Genomic DNA, 17,292 nt, shown 5'->3' with positions numbered 1-17,292 from the left:
TTAATCCTTTTTCCTTTTTGCTATTCGTGTGATTTTAGGCATAAGAGATGTTCATGGAAGAGATTGTTTTGGGGAGGCTCCAGGGAAATGGTAGAGGGGAGGAGAGGCCTAAAGAAACCCCAAAGCAGGGTGAGAGATCATGGACTCCAAGGAGGGGCGAGAAAAATCAAACCCCAAGGCAGGGCGAGAGACCTGAGACCTCAAGGCTGGGTAAGAAAAAAGAAACCCTAAAACAGGGTGAAAGACCTGAGACCCCAAGGCTGGGTAAGAAAAAAGAAACCCTAAAACAGGGTGAGAGACCTGAGACCCCAAGGCTGGGTAAGAAAAAAGAAACCCTAAAACAGGGCGAGAGACCTGAGAGCCCAAGGCTGAGTAAAAAAAAGGAACCCTAAAACAGGGTGAGAGAACTAAGACCCCAAGGCTGGGTAAGAAAAAAGAAACCCTAAAACAGGGTGAGAGACCTGAGACCCCAAGGCTGGGTAAGAAAAAAGAAACCCTAAAACAGGGTGAAAGACCTGAGACCCCAAGGCTGGGTAAGAAAAAAGAAACCCTAAAACAGGGTGAGAGACCTGAGACCCCAAGGCTGGGTAAGAAAAAAGAAACCCTAAAACAGGGCGAGAGACCTGAGAGCCCAAGGCTGAGTAAGAAAAAAGAAACACTAAAACAGGGTGAGAGACCTAAGACCCCAAGGCTGGGTAAGAAAAAAGAAACCCTAAAACAGGATGAGAGACTTGAGACCCCAAGGCTGGGTAAGAAAAAAGAAACCCTAAAACAGGGTGAGAGACCATGGACTCCAAGGCAGGGTGAGAAAAGCCAAACCGCAAGGCAGGGTGAGAGACCCGAGACCCCAAGGCGGGGTAAGAGAAAAGAAACCCCAAGGCAGGGTGAGAGACCTGAGACCTCAAGGCAGGGAAGAGAAAACAAAACCCAAGGCAGGGAGAGAGACCTGAGACCCCAAGGCTGGGCAAGAGAAAATAAACCCCAAGGCAGGGTGAGAGACCCAATTCACCAAGGCAGAGTAAGAGAAAAGAAACCCAAAATCAGGGTGAGAGACCATGGACTCCAAGGCGGGGTGAGAAAAACCAAACCCCAAGGCAGGGCGAGAGACCGAGACCCCATGGTGAGGTAAGAGAAAATAAACCTCAAGGCGTGGTGAATGGACCCGAAACCCAAGGTGGGAGAAAGACTGAGATCTGCCGAGCAGGAGAGAACACCAGGATCTCTCTTGGGAAGAAGGTTACCAGGAAAACAGGCCGAGTTGAGAAACACAAGCCAAACGCTCCATCTTGAGACTAAAGACAAGAGACATTTATGGGACTTAAATGAACAGTACAAACAAGAGGAGTTTTCACAGCCATTCATCCTAAGGCTTTGGACTGTACACAGGGCAGACACTAGAGGGTGGGGGTCGGAAGCCAACCACCATTCATTTACCCAGGTCCCAGGCCCAACTGTACCTTTGTAGCATGTATGTGCTTCTTTCATGGTGGGGTAGTGAAATATTTTTCATGAAAGAGTAGGACCAAAACTTTTAGTGGTAAGGGTTGTATAGGTTTTTCTTGTGATCTAGAATGAAGAAAGGTTTGATCGCAATGCCATCTTGCCCGTCTCCAGATTCTGCTGAACCGCATGTTCTTGATCTTCAAGAAGATCATTGTGTCTTGCACAGGTATCAATCAGATTGTCAGTGCAGGGCTGAGAACCAGGTTCATCAAAGTGGAATGGGATCAGGCGTGAGTGATTATAAGCTCCTACACAGCAGGTAACTGAATGGGTCTGTGAGATGAAAGCACAGGAACATTCATATGTGAACAATAGTATTGTCCTCTGAGCCACTGAGTAACGCTGCTAATTCTCCCTTGAACAACTTACTCATCTGTGGCTCTTGACAACACATTTGGTGGAAGTTGATAACTGGTGTCAATAAAGTCACAATACCCTTTGCCCATATTACTGTTGGGAGGATATTTCCCAGCCTTCTTGTTTTATGGACTCAAATTGAACACCATTGGTGCCTTTATAGCTCACTATGTGAGAGTAGTACTTCCTAATTCCACTCACACAGTGTGGGGTGCATTTACAGGCCCTAAGCAGAAATCCCTGTCACTTAAGAAAAAATGCATTTAAACATTGGCATGAAAAACGGCTGTGCTATGCTTTCCCTGGCACGTGTTTGGCAAGCATTTAAACATTGCCACCTAAAATGGCTGGGCTTTGCTTTCTCTGGCGCACGTGTGGCAAGCATTTGAACATTTCACCATGAACGCCTCTGCGTTTGATTTTCTTTCATCTGAATACTGAAAAGTTATGCACTGCATTCAAAACGGCCTTGTGTTTGCTTTTCTTTCATCTGAATACCAAAATGTTATGCACTACATCCAAAACAGCCTTGTCTTACTGTTAATTCACCTGAGGGGGCAAGAATTTCAAAATTACAAACCAACGCAGCATTTGTTTTCCCTTTCATGTAAACTGCAGTGCTCTAAAACGCTGCAAATAAAAATAAAACAGCTTGCACACATGTGAAATGAAGAAAATGGACTTTTAAAAGCACTGTGAAAGGATAGCTTTTGCTCGCACAGAAAATGTCAGTGAAATATGTTGTGGGTGGGGTGTTGACTAAAGCCATGTACATTATATTTTCCCCCACAAGACTTCATCACCTTGGAAGAAGCTCAGAATACCATAAAAAATAGTTTTTGGGCTCAGGCACAAAACTCAATTGAAAGCCTTGACTCCCACTGGAAGTCGCACCTATAAGTGAACTATTCCTCAATGACATGTGATGTGACTGAGGGTGTCATAATTCCCTGCTCTGCCAGGCTCAAAGGCAGTACTAGTAGGGAGGAATAAGAAAGCAAGTGTGGAGAGAGCTTGACCAGGAAGTGTGAGCTCCTCCTGCACCCACTACCAAGGAAAAACTGACAAACTTCAAAGGGTGTTTTAAAAATCTTTGGTCGCTGGCTGTGGGGATGAAGCACTGCCCTCCCATATGTGACAGATCCTCCCAATTGATATTAAAAGATTGATTCATTTTAGGCATTTTTTCGCAGCACTCAGAATAAGTAGTAATTTTGTTTTCTACTATTTTACCATGTGATTTCCACGCGGTTGTTTAGAGACTTAAGTGCATGCTCCTAGGACTTTGTGGACTGAAATGGCCAGTAAAGACTAGTTTCTAGCTAATTTAAAAATGTGAAAAGCATGAGATTTGATGTAATGATGGAAAATGAGATTATGAACATGCTTAATCATTTGCAGAGTTATAACTGTTATATATTTTATGAAAAGGACAAAAATGCACCAAAGGGCCATGCTACCTCGCACAGAGTTGGCGATCGGCTTACCTAATTCCCCATGACTGACTGCAACTGCATATCTATTTCTTATAGTGTTGGCTAGTATAAATATGAAGTTAGGAAACATAACTCAGTTTTGCTAAAAAGTTGACTTGAGAAACAAAGAACTGTAATAAATGCCAAACAGACAGATGGTCCTCCCTCCCCTTGAACCAATGATGCCAGGGGGCGGGGAGAGGAAGGGTAGATTTGTCACACGCCGCGGGAGCTGGCGGCTTTGGCCCCGATGGCGTTTGTGCCGCCATTGACATGAGCCGTCATGCTCAGGCGCACCTTGTGCCTGCGGTCTAGTTTTCCGACGCACGTGATGTTGGAAGCCCGTTATCCCTAGTCGCAACCCGGAAGCCTACGCATTGCAACCTTCGCGTGTTAGGCTTTCGGGTTGACATGCTACAGTTTTCCTTGTCTTGCTTCCTGGTCTGTCTCCCCATTATCCTTTCTTCCAGCCAGCCCTCGCTATACTTCCCATTTTCCCTTCGGTTCCTGTCCATCTGTATTTCTGTACCCTTCGCCCTCCTTATTTTAGGGATTTTTCTCTCTTTCCTTGGAACTGCTTCATGGTCCCCTTCCCCTTGCTGCTCTGCTGTTCACTTTCCGGCCTGACATTGGCCCTCATTACGACCCTGGCGGAAATCGAAAAACGATGGCGGAAATGCAATACCGCCATCGAATAGCGCTCGGTGCGATTATGACCCGTCACCGTAAAGTACGATGCCATTAGCGACACCGTAGTGAACGCCAACGCTAACTGTACCAAGTACGCGCACGCGCGCCATGCAAAACCGTAATTACCACCATGGCGCAACGGTACGCGAATTCTGACCCTAGCGGACATTTACCTAACGCCATCAAGCATGGCGGAAAGTACCATTCCGCCATGGTGAGAATTACGGCATCGCGAACCAACTGTAAATGGCCCTACTGAGTGCCTGTACAACACTCCCTGCCCACATTGCACAACTCCTCGTAGGTGCAATGAAGTCACACAATGCAACCAGTGAAATGTACAAGTCACCCATGCATGCCAACGAACAAATGAATGTAGGGGCTCCAAGTGCCTTGTGAGTGGCCATCCATATTTGGCATGTCACCATTGCCGTACTGATGCAGCACAGGCATGTGAAGGTTCAAGTACAGCAATATGAACTGAAATATGAGACAAAACAACAACAGGCCCCCATCGCTTGACACCAGTGTAAGGCAACATTCAAAGCAGTATCCTGAGGGAGACTGCACCAGCCCTGTACTCTTGCCAGTAAACAAACCAACCATCAGCATAAGCATGTACCACACAAGTTGGCAGAGTGACTGAGCAGCCAGGCTCATCTCAAGAGGGGCCAATGGGAGCTGCAGGGCACAGATGGCACGAATACAGAAGCTATTCCAATGGACATGACCTCGGTCTCCCTCCAAGAAACGCACGCAAACACAGGCACCTGTGACCAGCCATATTCTGATAATCACATCATTCCACCAATCCACCTGGCTGACCGGCATCTGTTACACAAAAGCTAATCCCCGCCCCTGAGCATGACAACATCAAAACAGTCATAATGGCAGCCCCTATCCCTGACCTCACTGGGCTTCGTAGGCAAACGCGGCCAGTACAGTACCACGCAACTATACTCATAAGCCGGAACCCAATGCAGATCTTCTCACAATACATCGCTCCACAAATAGGAATATCCTACATTACCTGCAAAGAATAACGCTACACGGTCAATATCAGAATAAAAATTTAATGCACAACAAAATCACCAAGCCCATACAGCTATTAGGTCATGAACTCCAAAATATATTTCATTATTGTGGGCTGCATCCGCAATAAATGACCAGCTTCTTCTTGTGTGACGCCCTGTTCCTTCATGGTACACAGGGGCTACATTCACGTTCAAAAAGGCAACATGGAAGCGCCTAGAACGGCAGGGCCGTCCCATTAGGTAGGCACTAGTCCAGCTGAAAGGTCGATATGTTGCTCCTAGCCACTAGTACTGCGTAAGGGCATGTGGCCCATTGGCGATCGTCCCATAAGATCGTAATGGTGCTCCACTGATTAACTCGAAGCAGCAGGTGTCGGGAGTAAAAGCCTTCTGCAGGAGTGGCATACAGATGGCAGCGGCAAAAGGGGAGGAGATACCTGTCACCCAAATGAAATGAAAAAGAATCGTATGGGCATCAGAACCTCATTTGAATTACTCACTTCAATGATCACACTAAATCTACAGCCATATGCATGCTAGGCCACTCAGAAGGATTATTCCCACCCAAAAATCACTTGCGAATCATAACTATATAAATCGAGGTGAAAACACTATTACAAACGAGTCTTCGTGTGCATGCGTCTGTTAAAACAGAATCCATTAGATGGGATTAGTAACGTGCATAGACACAAGTGTTTGAAGGCGCGTCGAGACAGGGAGGGTTAAACAAGGGCAGATAGATGATGGTCCCACTATGGCAGCTCTGCATCACATAGCGCAGGGGAAGTGGATAGATTCCAAAAAGCCATGTACATGGCAAACTCTCAATTAAATCATCTGTCCATGCATCCATACATCATTCCCTCATCCCGGTATGAAAACGCCTGATTATTTACTCACATAACATGTGAAATTTCCATTGAGTCTGTGCGTAATGCAGTCTGCAAAATCCACTGTGCTCCAGCCCGGAATTCCAGTGTTGTGAAGTAACATGTATTTGGGAACGTCCTGCCTTATCGTCCACTACGCTATTGCGCATCCCACACTATTCATATCAATCATTGCATTCTCGCCATGGCCCCTGTCCGAAGGACATTAAACAATAGAACGTTATATTTGCAGTCAGACCTGTGGGCGTCTCCTCGCCGCTAGCTGAAAACCGAAAGCGCTGTCCTTCGAATTCCTCATTTGCAACATCACGTCGAAAAGGCATCTGTGACCGCTTGAAATCACAAATTCATCCATGTAGTGCGGCAGTGTGTGAAAATGGCAACTGGCTTCACTCACAAATGGGACGCCCCGCCCGTCGGTGAACCTCGGTACAGTGCTGCATGAGGGTCCACCGTTAATCGAGTACTACATTCCACTGACCCTTCACAAGTTTGTTCGCGACTGCAAAGATAGTATGTGAAACAATGGGACCATAGCAGAATGAACATATAAACCAATATTTCACTGCCATCGGGATTAAATACATGATTGTAATAGCAAGATGCCATGCGTCAAATTGCAGCGTTGTGTGCGGGACGTGCTCGCCCAAAGGGGATTGCAGCTTGCACAGGTGGAATGAATCACCACAGGTGGAGGCTATACAGCCTGAAAACACATAAATTGCACACCCAACCCCCTCCCACAACCACACCCACTCCAAAATGCTACCGGCAGGACTAGCGATGTTGGCCCTGGGGGACCTGATAGCACTGCAAGTACTCCAACTTCAAGAAGAAGACGAACACAAACTACTACAACAACCGGCCGCACAGAGGAGACGCAGGAGGAGGAGGAGGGCAAGGCAGGGCCAGCAAGGCCCACCAGCACAGCCACTACCACCACGCAGGCAGCCCGCAATCCCACGCCTCCGAGCTCATCCGTTCAACCTCACTGATGAGCAGATCCACACCCTCTACCGTTTGGACCGGGACACCATAACCGCCATTGTGGACATGACACACGCTGACCTTGTCAGCATGATAGATACCCCAACCGCCATCCCACCCCTACTGAAGGTGGTGTCTGTACTCCACTTCCTGGCCACAGGCACCTACCAGCACACAGTCGGACAGTTGCATGGCATTTCACAGCCACTGTTGTCACGGACACTATTGCAAGTGCTCGATGCCCTCCTGAAGCACGCAGACGACTACATCTCTTTACCACGCTCGGAGCATGAGATTACAAACACAAAAGTGGGATTCCATGCACTTGCCGGCATACCGGGTTGCATTGGTGCCATCGACTGCACCCATGTGGAATTGGTTGTCCCACATGCCATGGAGGTCCAGTACCGCAACCGAAAACAATATCATTCTCTTAATGTACAAATGGTGTGTGACTCCAACAGGATCATTACACATTGTTGTGCCCGATTTCCTGGATCAACCCATGATTCTATGGTCTTGAGGAACTCTACAATACCACGCTACATGGAGCGACACACAGGGACCAGATCCTGGCTACTCGGTGAGTCTCATTTCATGAATGATAATGTGGGGTATGTGATGCGGCAATGACCTGGCAGGAAGGGGGGGGGATGCGTACGTAGCAATGTCATTCCACAAACATCCTTTATTGTCCACATACAGGTGATGCCGGGTATCCACTGAAGAGATGGCTCCTTACACCACTCCGGAACCCACAGAACCAGCATGAGGAGGACTACAACCATGCCCACTCACGTACCCGTGTAGTCATAGAACAGGCATTCGGCCTACTGAAGGCTCGTTTCCGCTGCCTCAGCAGGTCTGGCGGGGCACTCCTGTACCGCCATGAGAAGGTTGCAAAGATGGTCATGGCATGTGTCATGCTACACAACATGTGCGTATGTAGAAATGTGCCCATGCCCCCTGACGCAGAACTGCAAGCACCTGAAGATGGTCATGATGAGGGTGGGGATGTGGCAGCACCTCAAGGAGTCTGCGAGGCACAGGAGGCCCGTGAAATTCGTCAGAATATCATAGATTCATGCTTCTAGCACTCACGCCTGGTGGCTGATACATGGACACGGGACTTGTGGCACTGTGTGTGTCTGGAACATGCACAATATGGACTGTACGCCTATAAAGGCCTCGTACACAAAGATCAATGTCCACACATCTCATTGGATGATTGTGAAATGTTTATAGCATATGTGAAATTATGTTACACACCCCATCGACCCGCCACCCAAGAAAGCCCAACACCCCCTCCACCCTCCTACCTCCCCCCCGAACACCAGTGTCCAAAGATGCTCATTGTCAGTGGGCAGACGCTATTGCAAGCCCCCTCTCCGGGTATCAGGGGCACCCCTGCCTGTGGAGCACAGGTTCCTCCCAGATCTACGTTGGGGGCTGCCCTGGACGGAACTTGCAACGGATGATGTCTCTGCCTGCTCACGTCCATGCATGTCCCTAAGGGTTTGTGATAGCTCAGTGAGCACACGGCGCACAGCGGCAAGTTCAGCACATACGTCTTTGGACGTCGCATGCAGTTCCCCCCTCAGGCTCTCGGTGCTTCTCTCCATTTGTACCCTCAGGCTCTCGGTGCTTCTCTCCATTTGTGCCCTTAGTGTCTCTGTACTTCTCTCCATTTCTGCCCTAAGTGTCTCAGTAGATGTTTCTATGGCTGCCTTAGTACCCCCACATTCATCAGCATGCTCCTTGAGGAGCGTGGCCAGTTGCTGCTGTTGCACGATCACCTGGTCGAGGGAATGTTGCCTCTGCTGGGCCATGCCCATTTGCGGTGGTGTCACAGAGGGGCTGATCACCTCATGTTGCCTTGCCACAGGGCTTGTGGGGGATGGCCAGTCGTCGTCTTGTGGGTGCCCCTGCGTGGTATCCTCATGGTGTACGGGATGAAACAAACAGGGGGATTGAGACAGGTCATGGATGGATCCTACATCGACAGCACCGTTTTCTGTGTCGGAGCATGCTGCCATTAATGCAGTGTCACCTATGGTGCTGCTGCCACCAGAAGCAGTGCCTTCTGTGGCATCCATTGGGGGGACCTGTGGTGCTGCTGTTGTGGGCATGCTGGCTGCTGGGGTGCCTGTTGAAGTCCCCTCCTGTGTGCTGCCACTTGATTTGTGCTGCTGCCGTGTCTTGATCCGTGCAGCTGAGGTGGAGGGTCTTTGGCCGTTGGTCTTGGCCCTCTTTGCAGGTGTGCTGGTAGGGGTGTTCTGAAGCTCGTCGTTTGAATCGGACCCTGTGGTGAAGTAAAGGAGGGCGAGCGTTATTTATGGGTCTGTGGAAATTGGAATGGCAATGTATCACATGCATTGGGGTGGTACCTGAGGGTGATTTGGGTCTGGGCCTTGGAGGTGGTTTCATTTTTGTGTGGATTGAGGATGCAGTTGTTTTGCAGCCTGCAGTTAGGGTGTGCATGCTGCACGTGTAGAGGGTGTTTTTAGGATTTTTAATTATTTATGTATTTAATGTGACTTTTAAAGTGCGCTATCAGGCCAATGTATGTGGACGTTCTCCTGGACATGTGTTTCTGTTGCACTATGTGGACACATGGTACTTCACATGATTGGACATTGTGGATTTAGCATTGTTTTATTTGGCCCACCTACCTGATTCTTCGGATGTCTGCACTCCTTTCTCCATCCCTCCGACTCCCTCTATACTCTCCATTCCAATGGTGGAGGCACAGATTTCTTCCCAGGGGGTCAACTTGATGGGTGATTCCGATCCACCCCCGGTAGCTGTGGCAATGTTACGGTTGGCTGATAGTATGCTCCGTACGCGTATCCGCAAGTCGTCCCATCGCTTTCTGCATTGCTGTGGGTTGCGGGGTGCGGTCCCCACCGCACTTACCCGCTGTGCCACCAGGGCCCATGTGGCCTTCTTGTTCGCAAGTGCCGTCCTGGTCATTTGCGTCGAGAAGACGACGGCAGCATTCTCCTGGAGGGTCTCTGTGAGCACGGTGAGTTCCTCATGGGAGAAGTGGACCTGCCGCTTGCGGTCGCACGCTTTTTTCGCAACTTTTCCCATTTTGATTGTTTGCACTAGGGTGGCTAACGGGTTGGGATGTGTCTCAGGGTAGGATTTTTAATGGTTGTGTTGGGATTCTGCTTTTATAGGTGTACGGCGTGCTGTTTCCCGTTCCGGCCCCATGTTTTTGCTTCCGTTTCCGTATATTTACGGTCACCGTATTTTGCGATTACCGCTCATTACGGTGACCGCTATGATGGGTGGCGGAATTGCACCTAGGGCGCCGTACGACGGCGGTGAGGGGCGTTTTGGGGACATTTCCGCCATCGCGGACTTTGCACTTCCGCCATGGCGTAGTGCTCGTGCCCGATGGGTCAGAATTAGCCGCACTTTACTCCGTCGTGCAATGGCGGAAACGCTATTTACGCTATGGCGGTCAGGTCAGTTACTTTCCGCCAGGGTCGTAATGAGGGCCATTGTGTTGTTTTCCTCACACCGGATCCAATCTTCGCTCTCTGGAACACACCTTTGGCTTCATCTGCAGAAGATCTGTGGCCCACTGCCTTACAGGGGGTTTTTATGCATTCCGGCTTTTTTCCCTGGACTAGTTTACTTTGGAAGAGAGGCCCCCCTAGATCACTTATTCAAGGGTCAGGGTGGCTTCCTTCCGAGGTAGACCCTACCACCACTCCAACAAAAAAAGGAGGCACTTTGGAAGAAGAGGTTTGAAGAGGAACTAGATTTCGACATAATAGGTGAGGAGGCGGAAGGGGAGAGGGGCATACAGGAGAGAATCAAGTTGAAGAGTGAAAGCAGTGAAAGTAGTAAAAGTTTGCAACGCCAAAGTATAACAATGACCACACCTGAACAGATTCAGGAATTGGTGAACGCTGTTCAAACTATGAATATTGAATTGCAGAATATTAAGGCTGATAACGCCGCTCTGAGGCAGACTGTTGCCAATCGCGAGACTCGAGATTCGGATTTACCACCCATGATGTTATCTGCAGAAAAGTATGATGGAACTCCTAAAAAATTGAAAGAATTTCTTGAAGCCTGTTCCGTATACTTTGCATTTCGCCCCCAGACTTTTTCCACAGACCGTACTAAGGTAGGCTTCATGGTATCCAACATGATTGGTAATGCTTTAGCATGGGCTACGCCTTTAGTTTTAAACAACAAACCGGTCATTCAGGACTACAGGGCTTTTGAAACTCTACTTAGACAAATGTTTGAGCAACCCGAGATCACCCATGTTGCGGCAAAGGAACTGGTTGATGTACAACAGGGGACTTGTGACTTGCTTACCTATATTTCCACCTTTAAACGTCTCTCAACAGAGGCCGGATGGCCTGAACATGCACAATACACCATATTTCATTGTGGTTTGAAAGAAGAAATAAAGGATGAACTAGCTTGCATAGCTTGCCCAACCACCCTATCGGATTTAATGTCCCTTGCTCTCCAAATTGACTACCGCCTGAACGAATGAAGGGTGGAAAGGAGAAAACACAAGACACCAGTGGTACATCCTTCCAGTGCCCCTTCTACGCCTCCTCTGCCTGCTCAGGGAAACAAGGAGGAACCTATGCAGATAGGAACAGCGCGGGGCCCCCTGACTCCGGAAGAAAGGAGGAGACGTAGGGAGTCCGGCCTCTGCGTGTATTGTGGGTCCAGTGCTCATCTGCTGCGAAGTTGCCCAGAGGTTCCACCAAGGAGAGCGGGAAACAAACAACCTCAGCCTTATCAGGGACGAGTGTCCGAGGTTTATCTTCCAGTCCCTACGTAACCGTAACAGTTGCATCGTCTGCCGAGTCAATGGATTCACGCCTTATGGTAGTTGCCATTCAGCTAGAAACCCCAACTAGACTTCTCTCTACCATGGCTCTCCTTGACTGCAGAGCGGCAGGCATTTTTATGGATAACCAGTGGGCCCACCAACAAGGCCTCTCCCTCTTGAAACGTGAAGATGTCCAAAAGGTCGAAGGAGTTGACGGCTCCCCTCTCTCTTCTGGGCCCATTACCCATTCCATTGAACAGCTAAGAGTATGTATACACCAGCATTCGGAGCAGTTACAGTTCGATCTGATTCGGGTTGCTTATTTCCCTATCATCCTTGGTATTCCTTGGTTCAGAAGACATAATCCGGTCATAGATTGGACCAAGAACACTATGGCATTCCAATCCGAATTTTTCAAGCAGAATTGCTTATCACAGATGCAAGGAAAAATGGTACAGGTCATGACTCCGGAATGTAAGGAGACTCGGAATATCTGTAGTATCCCTCCCTTATTGGCAGAATTTCAGGAGGTCTTTAGTGACAACCCAATTCTGGAGTTACCTCCACATCGTCCGGAAGATTGCGCCATTGAACTAGTCCCTGAAGCCTTGGTGCCTTTCGGGCGCATGTTTCCTTTATCTGTGATAGAAAGACAAGTCCTACGCAACTATTTGGATTCCCACTTAACCAACAGTTTGATTCAACCATCAAGATCCCCAGCTGGAGCCTCACTGTTCTTTATACCCAAACGCGAATCCTCTGAATTAGGACCCTGTATAGATTACAGAGGCTTAAATAAGGTCACCATTCGAGATCGCTATCCGATGCCCCTCATCTCCGATATATTGGAGGCTGTGCAAGGTGCAGCTATATTCTCAAAATTGGATCTTTGGAGTGCATATCATCTCCTCCGAATAAACAAGGGAGATGAATGGAAGACTGCGTTCAGAGCTCCCTTTGGACTATATGAATATAAGGTTTTGCCTTTCGGCCTAGTCAACGCGCGGCCATTTTTCAACGATTTATGGACCGGTTGTTCTCTGACCTACTGTTTGTTAGTACCATTGTATACCTCGATGACATTATGGTCTTTTCCTCCACCCAACAAGAACACACTCAACATCTCAGGGATGTCCTCCTTCTTCTCCAATCTCAACACCTCCTGGTGAAACCGGAAAAATGCCTATTCAATGTAACCTCGATCCCCTATTTGGGTTACATACTCTCCCAGGAAGGCATAACAATGGACCCCAGAAAGGTGTCCGCCATCGTGGATTGGCCGACTCCCACTTCACTTAAGGAAGTGCAACGGTTTTTGGGTCTGGCCAACTTCTATCGAAAATGTATCAATCAGCTTTGTCAAATTGTGCTACCCATAACCGCCTTACTAAAGAAGGAGGCTAAGCCCTTCGTCTGGACTGACCAAGCTAACCAAGCGTTCCAGCGCCTGAAGAGAATGTTCTGTACCGCTCCCGTCCTGAGCCAGCCGGATCAGCCTCAACCCTTCATTGTTGAAGCAGATGCCTCGGCGGGCGCAATGGGAGCTGCACTCTTACAAGTCAAGAATGGTAGAGAACATCCAGTAGCCTACCTCTCTAAGACTTTTTCTCCTAGTTAACAAAACTATTCTGTTATCGAAAAGGAACTGTTGGCCCTTAAAACCGCGTGGGAAGAGTGGAGACATCTATTACAAGGTGGTTCACATCAGTTCATACTTCGCACCGACCACAAGAACTTGCAGGTCCTTAGAAGCATGGAATGCGTAAATTCCAGACAGGCTCGCTGGGCCCATTTCTTTAGCCAGTATGACTTCACTATCACTTACATTCCGGGAAGTCATAACAGCCTGGCTGATACTCTTTCCAGACGGGACACCCTAGAGGCACACCCAACTCCGCCTTCTGAGTATATGTTTCCCAGAACAGGATTGTGGGAGTGGTAACTTCTTTTCTCCAGGAGGTAAAGTTTAACACCACCCCTGATTTGGAATCGAACTTGCCCAGTCATCAAAGACGGCTAGTCAGATGGTCTGACGGTTTGTTATTGGTTAATCAGAAGTTATATATCCCTTCAAAAACCTTACAGTTAAAGATCCTGAGATGGGGCCATGATCATGTTACGTCAGGGCATCGTGGCTCACAAGGCACACTGGAATTGATCCCACGTTCCTTCTTCTGATCTTCTCTATCTCGGGATGTAAAGAAATACTGCAGAACCTGTCAAACTTGTGCCAAGAACAAGAATACCACACTAAAGCCATATGGCCTACTCGAACAACCCGAATTACCAGTCCGACCTTGGTCCCATATCTCAACCGATTTTATCGTGGATCTACCCCCCTCTCAGGGTTCCTCCTGTCTAATGGTAACTGTGGACTCTTTTTCCAAACTCGCTCACTTTACAACTTTCCCGGGAGTACCGTCTGCTTCGGAAATGGCTGAGGCTTTGTTAAAAGATATCTTCAGATTACACGGCCTCCCCGACAAGATCATATCGACCGTGGTAGCCAATATACATCCCGCTTTTGGGGAGCCCTGTGCCAGCGGTTGGGCATTGAGCGTGCCCTTTCCTCTGGGTTCCATCCTCAAACTAACGGCCAGACTGAACGACTCAATGCCTCCCTGGAACAATACCTCAGGTGTTACACCAACAGATTACAAGACAACTGGGTGGCCCTTTTGCCCATGGCAGAGTTTGCTTACAACAATGCCATGCACACGGCTACCGGCATCAGTCCTTTTTTTTGTACTTATGGTTTACATCCACGTGGTATACTGCCGGTACACAACCATCCCACGAACACACCTACTATTGAATCCACAGTAGCAGACATTGCTTCAGCTCACAAGATCACTCAGCAGAGCCTCCTTACAACACGCAAGAGGTACAAGGTACACGCAGATCGGTCCTGTTTGCCCTGTCCTGACTGGAAAGAGGGGGATAGGGTCTGGTTGTCGACTAAGTTTCTGCCCCGGTGGCTTCATCCCACCAAATTAACTCCCCGTTATGTAGGACCCTTTAGGATCGCAAAGAAGGTGAACCCTGTCGCCTTTAGATTACGCATTCCCAAGAGCATGGGTCGGATTCACCCGGTGTTCCACTCTTCCCTTCTTCGCTCTGTAGACCCTGACACCCCGTCCTCAGGGAACAGGGATCTACCGGAATGCCTTTTATCCACCCCTGAGGAATATGAGGTATCAGTTATCTTGAATTCCTGATATAGTAAGGGCAGGTTGGAGTATATAGTGAGTTGGAATGGGTACCCCCGATCAGAGGATTCCTGGGAACCTGAAGCTCATGTCCACGCACCTGTTTTGACCCGATGGTTCCATAGGCTCCATCCGGGCAAACCAGGTGTCGTGGGTAGAGGAGAGGGGCATAATGTCACACGCCGCGGGAGCTGGCAGCTCTGGCCCTGATGGTGTTTGTGCCGCCATTGACCTGAGCCGTCATGCTCAGGCGCACCTTGTGCCTGTGGTCTAGTTTTCCTACGCAAGTGACGTCGGAAGCCCGTTATCCCTAGTCGCAACCCGGAAGCCTACGCGTTGCAACCTTCGCGCGTTAGGCTTTCACGTTTTCCTTGTCTTGCTTCCCGGTCTGTCTCCCCTTTATCCTTTCTTGCTGTACTTCCCGTTTTCCCTTCGGTTCCTGTCCATCTGTATTTCCGTACCTTTCGCTCTCCTTATTTTAGGGATTTTTCTCTCTTTCCTTCGAACTGCTTCCAGGTCCCCTTCCCCTTGCTGCTCTGCTGTTCTCTTTCCGGCCTGACATTGTGTTCACCTCACACCGGATCCAATCTTCGCTCTCTGGAACACACCTTTGGCTTCATCTGCAGAAGATCTGTGGGCCACTGCCTTACAGGGGTTTTTTATGCCATCCGGCTTTTTCCCCTGACTAGTTTACTTCGGAAGAGGGGCCCCCCTAGATCACTTATTCAAGGGTCAGGGTGGCTTCCTTCCGAGGTAGACCATCCAAGGATGCACGGGATCTTCTGCCAGCCCAGGTGGCCTTGTGGATATCCAACAAAAAAAAGGAGGCACTTTGGAAGAAGAGGTTTGGAGAGGAACTAGGTTTCAACATAACAGGTGAGGAGGCGGAAGGGGAGAGGGGCATACAGGAGAGAATCAAGTTGAAGAGTGAAAGCAATGAAAGTAGTGAAAAGATTGTCCTAGCAGAGGGTAGGGGTAATTATAGAATACTCCACCGAGATTGTAAAGTGAATGAAGTCATTTGGGCTATATAGGGGGGAGGACTGTACTAGACAGGAGACACACAGACAGACACACACAAGAATCTGGGGAGACAGGAGAAGGATAACGCAGAGGAGGCAGCTGAACCATACCAAGGCAGAGTGCAGAGACCAGACCCCTTGACTAGCTGTCCAGAGTGTCCTGAGATCCAGCTGGCTTTCCAGAATCTCATCCAGGAGAGCGCAGAGACCAGACCCCTTGCCTAGCTGTCCAGAGTGTCCTGAGATCCAGCTGGCTGTCCAGAATTCTTTCCAGGAGAGTGCAGAGACCAGACTCTTTGCCCTAGCTTTCCAGAGTGTTTTGAGATCCATCTGGCTTTCCAGAATCCTAAACCAAGGCTAACTTTGTAAGTAGCAAAAAGCCCCAGCCATAAATTGCATAATCTTTTCCTTATATTAGCATAACTCCATTGAAAATCCCATTGAAAGTCCCAAATTGCCTGTATAATTCATTCACCTTTCCATAGAAGAATCTGTATTAGCCTGTGTATGTTAGCGTATTCCTTTGATAAATATTTCAGTTGTCTGTATAAGTCTTTAGTATCATTTTGAAATAAATCAATGTATTCCCCCATTGAAATTCATGTTCAAAATTGTTGCCATTCGAAAAGAACAATCTTGTTGAGTGTCTTTATTAATTACTCTAGTCATTAAAGTATAACCTCAAAAGAGTTAGTCTCCATGTCACTAAAAACCGAATTTGTCCATGTATTGTGTGCATTCCCCACAAATTCCTATTTGCATCAGTACTATTGAAATCCCCAAACCATAGTCCCATTGAGAGCAATCCCTTTTGCCTAGAATCCCATCTGTCATGTGCCACTGTCCTTGTCTTTGAAAACCAATTTCCGATTTTCAAAACTAAACCCTTTTCTTAGCTACCTGTCATTGTAAAACCTGTGTAAAACGAATTTCTATTTGCTGTATTTATTGTTTTCCTTTTCCATGCTTTCTCCCCAAAATCGATTTCTTTACCTAATTTCATCGTTGTTCTGTGTACTGAATAGTGGTCTCTAAGCTTTGCTATCTCCTCAAATGTCCTTTTATTCTGTCCCACCGCAGTTGTAAGTAGCCGTGCGAGTAACAAGCAAAATCTGATTCTGCCGTTTTTCTCCAAAAACGGGTTTTCATTTTCTTTTCTGACTTTCCATCTTGGGATGGTGGGCTTTATTCCAAATCCAACTTTTCTCTCTCTACCCTTACTCCTTGACGCTGCCTTCCATTCAAAGGCATTAAGTTAGCTGATGTTTGGGGTGAGGGTTGCAGGGGGGAGTGCTAAACCTTGATGCTATCA

The 17,292-nt window shown here is 48.2% G+C and overlaps 1 protein-coding gene across 2 annotated transcripts in view; it reads left to right on the top strand.

Annotated features, from left to right (window-relative positions):
• LOC138580098 (ephrin type-B receptor 5-like) overlaps positions 1-17,292 on the top strand; it is a 761,617-nt gene that overhangs the window by 684,941 nt on the left and 59,384 nt on the right. The gene's annotated exons all lie outside the window — the stretch shown is intronic.

Source organism: Ambystoma mexicanum, chromosome 3p (assembly GCF_040938575.1).
Source record: "Ambystoma mexicanum isolate Mex_15411 chromosome 3p, UKY_AmexF1_1, whole genome shotgun sequence".
In the NCBI taxonomy this organism is placed as follows: Eukaryota; Metazoa; Chordata; class Amphibia; order Caudata; family Ambystomatidae; genus Ambystoma; species Ambystoma mexicanum.
This window is presented reverse-complemented; position numbering and strand designations above follow the sequence as displayed.